Source organism: Ostrinia furnacalis, unplaced genomic scaffold (genome assembly GCF_004193835.3).
Source record: "Ostrinia furnacalis isolate ACB-3 unplaced genomic scaffold, ASM419383v2 OfSCF5121, whole genome shotgun sequence".
NCBI lineage: Eukaryota > Metazoa > Arthropoda > Insecta > Lepidoptera > Crambidae > Ostrinia > Ostrinia furnacalis.
Window position 1 is genome coordinate 22,835 of NW_021135360.1, and position 15,218 is coordinate 38,052.

General features: G+C 36.1%; 1 protein-coding gene across 1 annotated transcript in view; it reads left to right on the forward strand.

The window, feature by feature from the left end:
- The first annotated feature begins 8,192 nt into the window (after positions 1 to 8,192).
- Positions 8,193 to 15,218, forward strand: part of drm (odd-skipped family member drumstick) — a 32,616-nt gene continuing 25,590 nt past the window's right edge. Inside the window, exon 1 of the mRNA XM_028315440.1 lies at positions 8,193 to 8,440. The gene's annotated coding sequence lies outside the window, so the exon portion shown is untranslated. The remainder of the gene's footprint in view (positions 8,441 to 15,218) is intronic.

The window sequence follows — 15,218 nt, forward strand, 5'->3', positions numbered from 1 at the left end:
TTTGCAAGGTGTCACCACCAACGACGACTCATAACACTCAACGCAATTTGATTCATAAAAACGAACAAACAAGTAAGTAATAAAGTCCACTATCCGTCAGCATCGTTTTGCAGTAAACCTGTGGTTGTAACACTTTACTAAGGCACCCTATCGGTTTTCCGCGGCGTTCTCAGAACGCATATTGATTCTGTTCAAGTTATTTTGGCGTTGTTTGAAGTGATTGTGTGGAGATAAACCAAATAAATATAACTTCCCGTGTGGTGAGCGACAAAGCAGCCGCAATGGTGGAAAATTTCAAACGCGTGTCAAATGTTTTCTGAGAAATATTGGCAGAATCGTCATAGATTGTTCATCAATTGAAGTTACCTACTGTTTATGTTAGATAAGAGTTCATCTTTTTATGGAAAGTTGTATTAGGTAGTTAGAATTGTAATTAACTTAGTTTAGTAGTAAACTTCATCGATTTCCTTCATCGACCTTTGTTCTGTGGATATAATCCTCTTGGGGAAAATGCAAGGGTAATAATGAGCATAAATTATGATTTTATACAAAGTCTCTGTTTGTCATAGGACTTCATTAACCAGGTCAATTAGTAAGTGCTTCAAAATGCAATTCAGAATATTCACCTGCACAGCAGGTTTCACCCAAAAAGAAACAAAATCTGTTGTTTAAGTGTCCCTAAAATATCTCTTTACGCATAATGTATCTTCGTGTATCTTTGCTGGAACATTTCACAATCTGCGGAAAACAAATTCAACTTAGTCAGTGACAAATTGCTTGATTTTATTATTAAATATAATTAATAAAGTTAAACTCGAATAAAATTGATACATTGTCAAAGGTCACATTAGTATTTGATGTTAGTAATAAATCCTAATAAACTTTCTAACTAATAAGTAGGTAAGTCAAATTCATAGAGCTTGAAAAAAAGTGGCTGCAGACATTTTTGTAAGTGATTGAGGAGTTTTGCAATTCTGAATTAAAATCTGAATTTATTTTAAAAGTCAAATAGCCGAAAGGCTTTAATCCTTTATCTGAGCTTTGTGACGTATTTTTTCCTCAATATAGACTTCTACTGGACAAATTAGCTTTAAAATAGCTGCTGCATTCTTCGTAATTGAATTTCCATTAAAATTAGTTTTCCATCGCCAATTTTCGTGAAAACTTAACGTGGAAAACAAAACTGTGCTATGAATAATAATCATGATAGTAGGTTCTAATCCGGTCAGTTCAGTACAAAAAGGAGTGACGTCACAAACTGTATTTCCATAGCATATTAATAAAAATAAATATAATAAATATCCTTGGACATTTACACTGCGCTTCTAGTCCCAAACTAAGCAAAGCTTGTACTATGGGTACTAGACAACGGATATAAGCATACTTAAATACTTTTTTTTTTGTAAATACATACTTATTATACATAGAAAACACCCAGTCCAATACAAACAAATATGTTCATGCACACAAATGTTTGTACTGTGCGGGAATCGAACCCGCTGCCTCCGGAATAGTAGTCAGTTTCGAACCACTACACCAAACGGCCGACATATTAATATTGTATGAAAATTCATCGTAACAGGTCATAAAAAGTACGTCAGTTGATTGAACACGAATGATGATAAAGAAGTGCGGTCAAGTGCGTCATTGGTAGTTTCATCACTCTGTCACAGATCTATCCAGGGCCGGACTATGAGTTTAGGGGGCCCTGGGCTAATACTACTTAGGGGCCCACCTAATTACTCAAAGTACAGAAAAAACCCAAACCCTCCACTATAGTGGATGAGGCTCATAGTCCAACAGTGGACTGTAAAGGGCTGTTGATGATGATAGAAAAAAACGAGACCCTAAAATATTTGGGGGCCCCATGAATCCACGGGCCTCTGGGCTGAAGTCCAAAAGGCCATATATTATGGTAGATACGGCACAAATGTGCTCAATGAATAAAATCTACACATTTTTACGTCAGAACATGTCGTGTCTTGTATTCAAATCGATGCAAAAAATATAAATTTGACCTTGCCCTCTCCTCGTTTTCCAATGTTATGACTTATTTGTCTCGCCTCAGTCGATTTATCGACATTCAAAGAATAAAAACCACTGTATTTGCATAATACATACATTTAATAACATGCAAATTGTTTTTTTGTCCGTCCATCTATCCAGCTTGGAATAGAAACATCTGGCAACTGATAAGGAAGGAAATAAGACGAGAACTATTAGAACTATGATGTCATCACAAAAAAATATTCGTATTTTAAGATTTTTTTAAACTTTTTTAGATCGTTTTTGTTCTACAATGATCATAGATTGCGAATTACATTAAATATTATGTCTACTTTGTTTTACAGCAGAACTAATCAAACCTCTATGATGATGATGATGATCCATCCAACCGGTTTCGACTATGGCGACCACTCCGACTCCAAGCTGTCTTGGCGTCCTTGTCCAAACCCTTATACTGCCTTTAAGGAAGCTCTTGCCTCTTGACGTATAAAAAGCTAAAATTATTAAAAACCTGGATTTCTCTTTACCCTTTAATTTGATGGAAGTTATCTCCAGGTATTCGATGGACAAGATCAAAGGATCAAATGAATAGAAGAAGAATTGCTAGGTCTAACTCAACAATTTCAACCTAACCAATAAAGCGTAGTTTGGCGATTGTTAAAATATTAAAGGCCATCAATGCCCAAGGAATTAAGTAGCAAAAAGACCATCTGCCTCAAAACGGTCAACAACTAACAACGGGCAGATTGTTTTAGTGTCAGTGCCGTAAATTATAACGTCGTTGTCGAACATTTGCATTTTTATTGTCGCCAACATCTACTAAGCACCGCAATGTTGCACACGACACGCCATAATCACCCTTACACCTAACAACATAAGAAACACGAGCACAGGTCAACGGTGACGATCCTGTGTGGACAAGGACCGTAATTTAATCGTCGGACCGCAAAATTGAATTATTTATTATTCGGATCGATTGTAAAACACAATTATTCGGCGGCCGAATGCATTCGATTTCTTTTTGCGATCGAATCAATTTGATTCGAGTCGGTCCTTCGAAATCGATCTTTTGCCACAATTTCAATTTTCGCTCCTTTTAAGTGGTTCTTGACCGCATCGGTGGAATGAGACCCACGCATCCTCCGATATCTTGGCAATATAATATTTCTTAAGTATTGATTTACGTAAATATTTTTTGTAGATTTTAGTTACAAAAGAAGTAATTAACTAAGACCCAAGACTATGATAGAGTCAAAGTGGAAAATAATTTCTGTCTCAATCATATCACAAAATTATAGTTGCTAAATTAATTAGACTTTCTTGAATAGCATGATGGTCAACTGATTGTAAGTAATCATCACTACCCATTGATATCTGTAACTGGTCAATTTCTGGACTGGACTGGTCTTCAATTTACATTTCTCAACATGTTCCGAATTCTCCAAAGCACAAACCGACAACAGCAGCAATACTAATCAGCATAATGGCTTAATTCTTAAAATTATGAGATGTAACTTAATACACATTAGCAATTAATGTTTCTACTGAAGATATCTTGCAGTGCGCTGCGGTCATAAAAACAGAATAATATAAAAAGGCAATGATTTAATAAGGTATCCTAACTACCTGTGCGAATTCGGGAATCCGGTGGCAGATATTAGATTAACAACATTTATCATTCGATACATTCGAATACTGAATTCCATAATTTTTTTATCGATCTCCGATCGATAGACTTCTTGAAAATGCAAGGTTAAAGGTTTTGGTTCTCTCTTTTAAATAAGTCGGATGCAAGGTGCAGTACTAAAAATAGTTTCGCTTGTTTTGATTCTTTGATATTTCGTTACGTGGAATTTTCATAAACGAAAAATAGGTTAAAATTTTGTCAGTAAACTATATTTTAGATAACACCTTGCAGTTGCGGTTCACTGTTAGTAGGTAAGTTTTCTTAGATAGCTAGGAATTGTGTGTGATGATGACACCATTTTAACTTCATAACTTTTTAACTTACTAAGTTAAGAATTTATTATGCTACGTTGGTTCATTCCAGCTAAATGACGTCCACTACTCCTCAAGACAAAGGCCTCCCCCAAGGATTTCCACAACGACTGGCCCTGCGCTGCCCGCGTCCAGGTGCTTCCCGCGACCTTCACCACATCGTCAGTCCACCTATGCTTGGTTATCTACTTGATAATTTGACGATGAAAACAGTTGGTTTATTTTCAATTCAGGTTATTATTAGGTAAATCAACCAGATTTTAGGGCATATTCTGAGGCTATGTATCAGCCACATCCAGGTCTTTGAATGATGGTCATACAACTGACGAAATCAACTGCTAGTGGTAGGTACAGTTTATGAACTATAGACGAATAAACATGATCAAGAATCGCCATAAATGGCATTCTACTCAGATATGAAGATAGCTTGGAAATTGAAATGCTCAATTGGAAAAAAGATCGTATGACATGGAGGAGAAAAAGGCATAAATCTTTGTTATCTCATCAATTGATACCAGAGTGGAAGAAAAATACAGAGTGGAAGAAAATCTGTTCCTGTTTTTTGCGCTAGCGCACCTCTAGAGTTGACAAGATTTTAGAAAAATTTACAGAAACTACCTCGATTGATCATCACTTTCAAACAATCGATAGTTATGTCTACACGAGTAGATCTGGCCACGATCTGGCTAAGACATTGTATTCCTCCGAGCTTATTATTGACAAGCGTTATGACGCCAAAGCTAAACCGACACAAAGACAGTAGATTGAATAGAAGGAATTTAAACCCCGGCTGTATTTCTGACTCTTGAGCGTTCTCACAGCGCCATGAGAATGCTTTTTACAATCGATATTCAAAAAAAGGACAGCATCGATGTCTCTGTTGTCAACGGACAATTCTTTTGGAGATCAACAACGACGCTTTCAAAGTTAAAATCAACCTTAACCGATGTTGTTTATAGTTGAGTGTTGAATGGGGGATTACTTATTTTATTGTTCCGTTTCGGCATGCATTGCGTCAGCAACTAAAAAGACAAAGCATGAAACGATCTCGTTGTATTGTCGGGTTAATGATGAGCTAAAACATTATTTTTAGACTAGCCGATTCGCCTTATTTGGAAGTCGGTGATAGATCGTATTCTGATCACTACTTGTGTTCGCTTCAGAGTTATGTATGTTTATAGATAGGATCAATTATAATTTTAAATAAGTTTTTTCAACGATTCCTATCCGTAAATATATTGTTCTGATTAGCAACCAATTAACTTGTACCAAACTATGCTTAGTTAACGGAGACTAAGGTGTAAATATATTCGAATACATTTCTAAATATATTCGAAAATAAACGTATAATACTCCATGCATGCTTGCATTTGGCCTATACGGAATATACTATATACACTGCAAAGGCTGCTGGCATTGCAGTCCAGTCAGTATAGGTATGAGAACCACGAGGCTAGTGGCTGTGGGTGGACGAATAGCTACCAAATGGATTTGGGCACAAGTACTGTTAATCCCCAGGATAAAAAATAGCTTACGACACCGAAGCAGACAGCTCAATAGAATCATAAAAGAAAGGACACTAACAGGATATGCCAAAGCTAATCCTGTTAATGCAACGGTCTCAACAGATGGACCGAGGACCAAAGTCTTACGTTTGAGTTTTTCCATCAAATACCAGAGTTAATGAAAGATGTCCCCAAAGCTTTCTCATTACCCAAACAACGAGCATAACGGAGCCACGCGACAATCGACAAAGGACACAATTGGCACAATAGGACAATATCAAGCAAAAGGCAACCATTCTCGCACCGTCACGCTCGAAAATCGGACATAAAACACAAAACATCAAAACATATTAGGGATGTCATTGTTTTCGAAATTGGACGTCTTTATGCCACACTGCGGGTAGCTCATAGTGTCATTGTCACATTATGGTATGGAACCAATGTTTGCTTACAAAATCATGGGACATTTATGGGGAAAAAAGTGCACTCGATAGACCTCTTTGTTGGAGGTTGAATGGTCTTCGACCACACTAGACGATGACGTGCGTTGCTAATTCGACGTCCATACCTGATGGACGTGTCGAAACGCAATGTTTTCGATTTTAATTTTCTAAATAAACCGACAATTGGTTTTGTTGGCTTTGGCGCTATTTTTTCGAACCTCTTCTAATGGAATTCGTTGGAAACGTTATTACTTTAGCCCCATGTGGCGTCTTATTCTGGATTAATACCGTGACTTTCCGTTAAAAGAAACTCCGTGGGTTTGAGTAAGATAAGAATAAATAATATTACTTAACGACAAAGGTATAAAAAATATCCTAGCACTAATTGTTTGTAGCAATTTAAAGTCTAACGCGTTGATGTCGTTTTCTTGAGACAATAACTTTTTTATTTTATTTCACTATAAGCATTTTTTTAATAAGTATATTTTAAAATGTGATTAGACAGGCCTTTGCGATGATCTGAGATGTGATTTAATTAGTAGTTTCCATAAAACAGTCCTGTGATAAAAAATAATACGGATCGTAGAAAAAAAATCGCTTACCTACTTATTTCTTTAAAATAACTTTAGTAAAGAAAGTTTTATTAATTGTAAAGTTTTTTTTTAATTTTAATTTTAGGAAAATGTTTTAAACTTCATTTTAGGTACAAAAGTAATTGAAAATTAATAATTAATTACTTAACTCGTTAAAAATCTGTGCTATTTTATTTTTAAAAATGTTATTATTTCGAACAACTTAATAATTATATATTTATTATAACTTAATAACAATTGACAGTCCATATTGGCGGAAAAAGATGATAGAAGTTACCATAAAATGGAAATATCTGAGAAATAAGTATTTTATTTGGTTATCAGTATTTCTCGTAACTGTTATATTGGTGAAACGGCTGTCAATTATCGAATAGAACAGTCGATAGAACATCGATTGAATCGATACTACATCGAGTCGGAAAGCTCTAACGACCACGCTACCGGCACCATAAAAGCCAATATCTGACATCTGGCTGGCCGAAGATGGAATTCCTTCTCGCAACTTTACAATGTAGATAATATTTTATGGTAACTGTAGGTGTAATTTAACAGTTATTTGAAATAATTGACATTTATTTAAGATTAAAATAATGATTACATAATTTTTGATTCGAGCGTGCAAAACAATTTCGGTAATATGAATTATATTATAAGGATGTTATTTTATGGGTTAGCTACGGTTATTTTAAAGAAGTCATATCTTATTTTATTGTATTTTTAAAAATTATTTAAAATTTTAATTATTTGATTTCTTACTAGGGATATTGTGCCATGGTACGTAATGCATTTATTTGTTTCCAGAACAAAATCTTGGGTCAAAATATCCCAGAAATCTGCTGAACAAGATTAATTAAAAGAAAATCAGCTGTACAACTGAAAAAAGTATACAAGTAAACATCGCGTTAACTCAATAAACAAACAGACGCAATGTGGTAATCATTGAGGGATAGCGTGGAATGAAGTGATGAGGCGGCGCGTAGCCCGGTAGCCGCGGGCAGATAAACAACCGGCCGCAAACAGCCGTATTTACAACATTATGTTTATACCGCGTGTACACGAGCCTAATACCCGCAACCTACTTAATAACCAGAACGCGCGGAAGGCGTAACCCGGTGGCAATCTTCCGTCCCGCTCGCCGACGCCCCGGGCGCGCGCCTAAGCGAGACGAACAACCACAAATTTATTGAAACGAAAAAAAAATCAACTGCTACTGCACTGCGCGTCGCCTCCACAGAACTAGATACATTTTTCCACGTCGCCGTGCGAGAGCGAGAGGAGCGGGTTACTAGTGAAGTGCGACAGAGACGGGTAGCGGTCCGCGGCGGCGCGCCAAGTGAAACTGTCGGTCATGTGGGCGCTGCCGGTGTTGCGCACGCGCAGCTACTTCGCCTGGCTGAGCTCCACGCTGCGTCCGGCTTAGCCCGTGTGACCTTTAGTTGGTGAACTTAGCGTCCGCTGTGAAACGTCCATTAGAACCCCTCCACCCCGCACGGGGAGCATCCACCAGCGCGAAGGAGAGAAAGGGACGGCCGGCGGTCGTCGGTGCCGTGGCTAAAGGTATTCGTAGAATGCGTGATCTGTATCGGGCGGGCGGAGGCGGCGCGGGGTGCGGGGAAGTTCGGAAGCGGTGGCAGCTCCCATCGACTCCTGGGGTTATTCTTCCTTAGGCCACTACTGATGGAGCTACGTACCAAGCGAGCCAGTTTTTTCTGTCCACCGCACCGCACGCCACACACTCGTTAAGCCAGTGCCAAGTTGCAAACACGAGAAGTCGTCAGTAATAAATTACTGTTTTTTACCGCACTGAGAACAGTCACCGCCGCGCAGCCAACTAATTTATACGTAAAAATAAACATTAATCAGCAATAATCGCAGTTGTTAGCGGCCGAATACAGTGAGTACATAAACATCTGTTCTTATTTTTTGGTTCAATCTATTCTCTCTTAATTTGCCTTCAAATCTACGCTCAGTTACTGCACTTTACAGCCCAATAAGTTCATGGAAAAATTATTTGAATTAAGAGAGAGTACGATTTGACTATTTGTGATTAATTTTTGATGTCATGTGTGAAGTGATTGCAATATTTAGTAATGTTCATTATCATCAGAATATTAAGTTTTCAAATATCGAGTGTTCGGAATAATTATACAATTAATTTTTAAAAACTAGATAAGTCGACCATCTTAAAATTGCAATCATTTCTAAATTTTTCTTTAGTTTTTAAATTGTTTACCACTAGATTCTTATTCGAAATCGTTCTCCATAAGTTTAAAATTCAAACAAAATACGCATCTTCGTAAAAAGCTCACCGAAATATTTCATATAAAAATTCCAATCAGCATAACTTACACAATAAATACCTATTCATTACAAAGGACTGGACATATTAAAAGCCCAGCCTTTGGTGTCTACAAAGAGGCATTATTTAAATAATCCAAATCATTATTATGTAAATTGCTCTTAGCGCCTCTCTCGGCGCTAGAACCACATAAAAGGAATCGAAAAATATTGTCCTCAGATATTTTTTTACCAAAATCACGAGCACCCGACTTGGTCGCTCCATTCAGTGTCTAATAATGACCATTTTATAACGATTTATGGTTTATTTAACAATAAGAATAATGGCCGAAGAAAAAACTTTGAAATATACCTCGAACTTACTTTTGTTCGGTTTCGGAGCTTTGGATCGCACGGATCATTAGACACAGATGACACCTTTAAGTGTTCCCATGGTATCCTTATGGCAATGATTTTGCTTAATCGACCTGCCTCCACCCACATTTGACAGTTTTTTAAACCTTGAATAATCCAACAATAGTCTTCTCAAGCATTTTAATTGCCTTTCCAATATTTTTTCTGTAGACTCATACTCATAACATTATGAATTCAAAAATAAATAATTTCTTAAACTTGAACAAAGGTACGGAAATGCAATTTTAAATAGTACACCTAAAGACAATGAAGAGCATTTAAAAACAGATTTTATCGTATCAAAAATGGATAGTATTAATCTTGAATATGCGCAGTTCATAATTAAAGTTCATAATCCAAGTGGTGCTATAAAGAAAACCGGTGTTTAACCATAACCTTAAGTTACACAGTCAGTAACTTATTACTCATTCTTTCATCTACAAGGCATTTTTTACTTTTTGCGCGATCACGACTTCATATCTAGATAATGGTAGAATCGTACGAGCAGTTTGTAAATATTTTTAAACATGCATAAAAACAATTGCTATTTAAATATGATTGCGTGCTAAGATGTATAAATATTGTGTTTTAAGTAGACATTATAATTTAAGATTAAAATATTGTCATATTAGTCTTACTAATATTACTTTATTGTTTCATCTTAGAACTTATCGTCAGTCACCATAAGACAAATGAAGTCCTAAAACCTAAAAAAAAAAAAATTCATTTAATTAAAAAAGATTCCAACGTTTCGAAAACTGCGTAATTTCTTAACGACTTACACCTAACCTCTTTTGTTCATCATTAAACCGACACCGCAACAACATTCTAAATGCGTACAAATGCGCGTTTACAATATGTCGAGCGCGTTAATTCCAGCCATTAAATATACGCCGGAGGGGAAACGAATTTACATCCGTAATTACGCGATACGCGATTCCACTACGTAGTCCAAGAGCTGGGAACCTTATATTTACTACGTATGGTTTGATTAACCTTGTTATGAACAGTTTACTAATTTTGTTATTTCCAAGTTTTTCTTTTTTGTGTCTTTCTACTTTATTCTAATTTTTAAAGACATCTTAAGTTATCCTGAGAATTTTAGTTAGGTTTCTTATTAATAGATTAATGCCTATATTAGAGCCTATACGAGTAATAAGCATTGATAGTGGCAAAAAAAAAAACTTAAAATCAAATAACATTTTTGATGGGTTAAACTTTACCAAAAGGATTTAAAGGTCGCGGGAAGAACCTGGATGAGTATTTAAACTCTGATGTTCTTCAGTACACAGCTTACATATTTCCAGAGCTATTAAAGTAGACAACCCGAGCAGGTTGATTCGAACAGCTCCATAAATTCAGTCTAGACAGTCCTTGCATGGTTTAATCTACATGACAGTGTGGGTGTAAATTCAGAGATAGCAATATTAATAGAGCGACGTCTCGCGTAGCGCGGTAGCTGTGATCTGCATGCGAGTTTGCAATTCTAGTTGTCAGTTTAATCTTTTAAAAGATATTGTAAAGAAAAATGCTGGGAATTGACCAATGACAAGGCATACTGATAAATGTGTAGGTGTATTTTAAAAGTTAAGTCATGACAGAGTCATACTACGAGGTTTTATTGGAACTTTTGTAGCGCGTAGCACGGTAGTCGCGTAGTAATGTCTACGGGAAATGACAGCGTACATTATTTTTATACTATTTTATGTTACTATCAAGTACGTAGGACTACTTGAGTCTTGTTTGGATTAAGCATGATTTAGCATTAGGAATATTTATTGCAAAGCATTATTGGAATTAAACTCTATTTTACACTAATTGCCGTAGTCGGCTTTAGCACCACGACTATCAAAGGTTTTGATCTTATTTGTGATCAATTTGGAAATTTAAGCTTGTGCGCTCCAAAGTCTAGAATAATTATTAAGTTTGTCTATATGTATGAAATTTTACATTTTCTTTTGCCCATAATTCGACTGTGATCCACATTAATTATCATAATTTGTTAATTGATAGTTAACCTATTTATTAGAATCTTGGAAATTAATAGTTGACAATAATGACTGACTTTCTTGCGCTGCTTCTCAGCACTGGCCCATTTATTGTCCCGAAGCAGTGGTAGGGTTAATACTGGGACATGTAAAGGTGCTTTTTAAAAGCTTACTTATAAAAATAGTTTTATGAGTTTTTCATGTCTTATAGATAAGTGTATTTTGTTACACATGAAATGGTAGGGTTAATAATACGTGTAGTAAAGTAAAGGTGCTTTTCAAAAGTCCTCTTCTGCCGTGCTAGCGATATCAGCAATAACTCTATTTTTTGGCAAAACTATAATGAGCCCTATTTCAATGAACTGACGGGAGTTTTTTTTAAAGCAAAATATTGAAGTTACTGCTAATATCACTAGCACAGCAGTCTTGTAAAAATAAGTAGATTTTTATGAGTTTTTCATGTCTTATAGATAAACTAGCTTTCCGCCCGCGGCTTCGCCCGCGTGGAATTTTGTCTGTCACAGAAAAACTTTATCGCGCGCGTCCCTGTTTCAAAAACCGGGATAAAAACTATCCTATGTTCTTTCCCGGGACTCAAACTATCTCTATGCCAAATTTCATCAAAATCGGTTGCGAGGTTTAAGCGGGAAAGCGTAACAGACAGACAGACAGACAGACAGACAGACAGAGTTACTTTCGCATTTATAATATTATAGTTGGGATGTATTTTGTTATACTTTAGCCAAACAAAGCCAATTTAGTCAGTAGCTCTCGTGCTATACGCGTAGCACGGTAGCGGTCTCGGGCGCCGCCCCCGCACATCCTAATTGGGAGTTTGTACAAATACGGCAAATTGTATATGACGGCCGAGCCGTATTTGTTTTTTATGACTTATTTATACGTTATTAATGCCTGGAGAATAGTCTGCCTCGTTGTTTTAAGGTTCAGTGTATTGTTTTTAGATTTAGGTAGATTTACATAAAAGAAACTAGGCATAGATAGTTGTACGATACACCAAAAATGTGTGGTGCTTATTAATTCAACATTTTTAGTTTAACTGTTAACAGTGGGCCACTGTTAACAGTCAAACTAAAAACATTGAACTGTCAGTGGCTAGTTAAAGTGTAGAACAAAGCAGAGTTTCTTAGAAGTGACTAACATTTCAGTTATCCATTTTTGATTATAACTTGTAAGTACATATCTTGATATAACTGGCAAAGAAAAAGTATCATCACGTTAAGTAAGATGAATGAATTTATGATCCTTTTAAGAAAGAATGCCAAAAACGCGGACGCGAAACGAGCGTACAGCTTAAAATAAAATAATAACAATAAACCGCGTAACTTCAAACCCCAATCAAATTGCCGAAAGTGCCAAAGTGCGATAACTCGCGCGAGTTTTATTCGAATTTTCGAATAAACGTTCGAAAGTTTCGAGAACGGTCGCGAGTCGCGGCGGGGCGCCGTCTCCGCGCCACCCTTTTAACTCGGCCGACCCAACAATGATCTGACCACTCAGCGTAAATAAAACAGCTTGTTTTGACTTTTAAAATGATTATTTTACTAAGGAATGATCATCATCAGGTCATTTAGTCTTCACTGCAGGAGGACTGCCCTATGATTTACCAGAGACAAATTGAGGATATGGCCAACACCCTGGTGACCTGGGGAGTGTAGACCAAGTACCTAATGGGTTGGAAAGGCTTGATGTTCGCATATTTCTCCCTTAGCCGTCTCTTGCGACATCCATGGGAAGATTACTATTCCTATTCTTTTCTCTTACTTTGTTCATTCAACTATTTTTAACAACGTGCTTAGCGCGTTAAGCTCTATTTGTGGCAGAACGATATCAAACTTCAGGCATTATCTTGTATTTTTATGAGTTAAAATAAATTCTGATAGTGGCTAAAATAGAATTACCATTGTTGCAAAAAGCTATTTCATTTACTTGAACAAGTCTCTACATTTCTTACAACTTAAATCATGAGTTTGCTGTTTATCTTGGGTTGTGTCTTGTGTACCAACGATCCCGACTCACCACGAACAAAAAGATTCTGTCACATATACGTACTCTATATTAACACATTGCTCGATGTTTACGAGCCACGGGGTGGAAGACAATGATTATTTATTGTGCGGGGAGCTTTTGTCATAACGCCGCCCGTCTCATACACCATACCCATTTATAAAGCCAAAGTTGATCGAGGACACAGAATTGATTATACCTCGTGGTTTTTTAATCATTTTAATATTACTGCCGACTGTGACGTTAACATTCTTTTGATTCTTCCACTACAAAGCCGCCGATGTTAGATCATTTATAATATTATGTAAATAAGCGATTTTTCAAACGGTTAACAATATTTTATGGATTTCAAAATATTTGTTATGTTTGTACAATCAGTGATAAAATGTGTGTGTCTAACCTTTAGTCTTTGGGCTTAGAGTTTAGATTCAAGATACATTTGTTACAGTAAAGGTCAGGCATATGTGGATATTGCCAACATTAAGATAATTATAGGCGCTTGAGCAGAAACTTTATGTGGATACTGAATAGCATTTGCGGTTTGTAAAGACTATAATTTAAAGTTATCCGTATTAGTTTCCACTTAACCCTATTGCAATAAGGATTATCAGTTTACCTCCTTAATATGCAGAAGGTTTCTGTCACGTTTGCTTAATGAGTCCGAGAATGTCAAGTTCCCTTCTCACAGTTACAAATACATACAGAATGGACTTAAAAATAACTTGTGTGTCAATAAGCTATATCCTTGTAAATACATAGCACGGTTTCAACACATAATTTGTCCGACAAACGAGAGAGAGCAGGAAACTATTGTTTGAACGAGATAAAAACAAAGGTTGGGCTGGTTATCTGGTAATCTTCGAGATAGACGCATTCTTGAGACGTGTTAAATGTCAACAAATAGAACTTTAGTGACACGTTAAGGGCTTTTAAATAAGGTTGTTTTCCTTTGGCGCTTAAAGGAGATTGATATGTTTTTTCAAAGATATGGAAATATTCGTTTAAACCGTCGTTATGAATAACATTTCGACTTATCTTCTTTTATGCTTGCGATGCTTATTGTCCACTCTTATATTATAAAATCATAATTATTTAATTGTATTCATTCGTTTTATCCTTTTTGATGAAATTGACAACTAGGCTTTGAGTCCTCTCACTATTAAGCTCATATTCTGAAACGCTCAAAAATCCACTGAATCTTTCGAAGATTGAAGTCTGGGGTTTCTTGAAGCGAATATTTGGGTTTATTACGAGTCATAGTTTTTGCAAAGCTATTATCCTTAAAAAACTTAACCATTCTTTCTTGAACATTATCGTAGCAATTACACCGATATATGAAGCCAAAGAATTGCAATGCACAGTGTGTTGCAAAGTTCGCAAAAAATAACAAAAGATGCTGCAATGTGGTATCTTTAAACTAGCTAAGTACTTTTTAACAAATAGGTATTTAAAACACAAAGCTCCTTATCAGTTCTTTGTTGCGCGGGCTGGGCGCGTGTATGTTTTACAATCGATTACACAAACAAAACCTACGCAACTCTATGCCTTATCTGAAGGTCTTAAAGATTATTTTGCTGTAAAAAATACGACGCTTTATGTGGTTTTCCTTTGAGCATTTCCCGACAGCTGATAACATTCCGAGAACATGAACAAATAAAAGTTTATACACCTCATTGATAATGCTTAAGGGTAACTAATACAATTTTACGACTTACGAAGTCGTTTTCCGGGGATTCCCTAGAATCATTTATGTTATGCAAATAGAGAATAATTATATCATATAGCCCCATTAAAAAACTTACTACCCTCAATCGTAATAGCTTAGATTTATATTAACTCAATGATAACATGTACCTAGGTTGTGTTTTGAATGATTGATATCCTCATTTAATGTTTACTTTATGATATGATATTTGCATCCAAGCTCTATCACTAGATTTCTTCGATCAAAAAAACGGTAGGTACCTG